This window comes from Chinchilla lanigera, unplaced genomic scaffold (genome assembly GCF_000276665.1).
Source record: "Chinchilla lanigera isolate Chin_1 unplaced genomic scaffold, ChiLan1.0 scaffold00080, whole genome shotgun sequence".
Lineage (NCBI taxonomy): Eukaryota > Metazoa > Chordata > Mammalia > Rodentia > Chinchillidae > Chinchilla > Chinchilla lanigera.
The window spans coordinates 9,909,201-9,911,826 of NW_004955481.1; positions in this window are offsets into that span (position 1 = coordinate 9,909,201).

Below are 2,626 nucleotides of genomic sequence, written 5' to 3' on the forward strand. Positions count from 1 at the left end.
GAAGGCAGGGTTTCCGTCCTTCCCCTCTCGTAGGTTACAAACATCCACAGGGCACTGCAGCACTTGGTCCTCTCTCTGGATGGAGAATGCAGCTCAGCAGTGTCTGATGGCCATATTCCCCCAGCTCCTCTCCCATACAGGACTCCAGGAAGGTATGGTCCCTGCGGTTCCGGGGAGACCCCCACAAGTCTGACCAGTAAGGTGTTCTCAGGAACGACCACTCTCGGTTTCCTGCTCTCACCCCAAGCTACCAAGTACAGGGTGCCAAGTCCTCATCCGTCTGAGGTTTCATAGAAGCAGCGATGAAGCCAAGGAGTCAAAATCCTCAGAAGGGCGGAAAAACCAGGCAGGGTCTCCCAGAGAGCGAGAAGGCTTTGCTGGCAGCCTCCGCCCCCGGTCTGTAGCAGATCACTGGCAAGAAAACGCTGAGGCTGGAAGAAGGGGTCCACCTGCAATAACTTACCCTCGGACAGCCTCCTGGAAAGGCGAAACTTTGGAGGCGGGAGCGCTCTTCCGGCTAGAAGGGAGCGCGCGGGCTCTGGAAAGGCCCAGCCAATGGCGAAGGGTTCCGGGAAGCGCAGTCTTGGAAGGCGAGGACTCTTCGGAGGAGGCCAGCCCGGACTCCGGGAAGACCCAGCAAGTGGTGAAGGTGCCCGGTGGCCTGAGATCTTTGCGAGCTCCGTGACTTGGAGAGGCCAGGCTGGAGTCCCTGTTTGTATGCTCTCCGCAGCAGCGCGAGTGCAGCTGAGACTTTTCCCCTCTCGGTTCTTCTGCTTTCTGCGCTATGGCGCCTCGGCCTCAGCGGGTTTTGCCCCCGCGGTTGCCCCTTATTGACCAATGGGCGCTCTAGAAAATTCCCGCGCAGTAATTGGGAAGTGTGCATCTGATTGGCCAACATCGAGAATGGGCCCAGAGCGGAGCCCAAGATTTCAAACCCACTCCCCGCCACTCCTGAGTGAGTCACCCTTTCTCGCTCTTTACCTTCCTGAGATGCCATTAACTGAGTATTACCGCCCAGTCTTTGCCAGGCTTCCTCCGCTGTGCAAAGATGGCTGTTCTTCTCCGAGCAGTCGCCCATTCCCTGCTGGCACCTGAGCATTTTTTTGCTTTTGTAAACGGGGTCTCACTAGATTCCCTGGTCTGTCCTGAAACTTTTAATCTTTCACCCTCAGCCTCCCAAGTACCGGAGATTATGAGTGGGGACCTGGGAACTCAGGTGCCAACAGCACTCTTAAGCAAAGGGAGAGCTGTGCTACTCTGGAAATGAGAGCAGGTGAGGTGAGGTGAGGTGAGGTGAGAGGCTGAGGGCCGACAGGCCAGGGGAGCGGTGACTGTCAAGGGAAGTGCGGCCAGGAGAAGAGGGAGGCTGGGGAAGTGGGACACTAGAGGACAGGCTGAGGGAAGAGTAGAGGGGTGAGAAGACAGGCAAGGTAGGAGTGGAGGCAGGGCTGAGGAGCAAGGTGAGGGGAGAGGCTAGAGAGACCTAAGGACACCAGCCATTTGTGTCTGTCCACCATCACCCACACACCACCAGGCGAGCCTGTGGGTGACTCCAGCCCCAGCCATCAACACCCCACCAGAAGGTAAATGGAGGAGAAACAAGGTTTCCCCACAGTGCCCTGTGTGTGTTTCTCACCTTCAGGATGTGTGATTATCACAGGACTGTTTCATACCACAGATTTTGGGGGTAATTTGTGACACACATGTAGTCAGTAACTGGGACAATACTTTATGTATTCTGCTACTTGCTTGCCTTTCTCCATAAACATGTTAGTGAGATTCATACCCCTAGCATCTGTACTAAGTAGAGTCGACCAGATGCCTAATGATGTCGGTATCTGCATTCTTCTTGCTCTAAGTACTTCCCAATACTTGATGCTTTCAGAAATTTTTAAATAACAGTTTAGTCCACAACTTTTTGCTTATCAATCATTTATTAACATGTATCAAATTCCACTGCAAATACCTACACATCAACCTGGAGGCCACTGACATCTTTTGTGAGATTACAATTCCAGTCCATGAACATAATATAGCTGTCTCCTTTTGCATTTCCTTCAGTGTCTTACATTAAAGTTACACAACTTCTGGTAAAGATCCTGCATATCTTGTTAAGTTTTTATTCCCATGTCCTTTATTTTTGAGGCAGTTTAAAATGGAATCTTTAAAAATAATCCCCTCAACTCCACCCCACTGGTATGAGGGTGTAGCTCAATGGTACACTGCCTGTGTGAGGCTCTTGGTTATTCCCGCAGCATAGAAAACCAAGAAAAAAAAATCTTTCTACTTGTTTGATAATAATGTAAGTGCTCTCACCTGAAGATTTCTGAATGAAATTTCATTCTAATGGTTTTTCATTCTAATGGTTGACAGTTTTCTACATGGTTGATCAAGTAGCTATGCCTGAAGAATCTTTTTCTTTTTTCCTTGCTCAAACTTATTTGCTTGGACACACAGCACAGCACCAATTAGAAAGAATGAGATTAGGCACCTTTTTCATGTACTTTATGTTAAAGGCACAGGTCAGTCTTTTCTTGCTGTGTAGGGAGATTGCAGTATGCTTTCATTCAAATTTCACTTGTACCCATTTCCAAAGTGTGTTTACACTTCTAAATTGCTGAGTGTC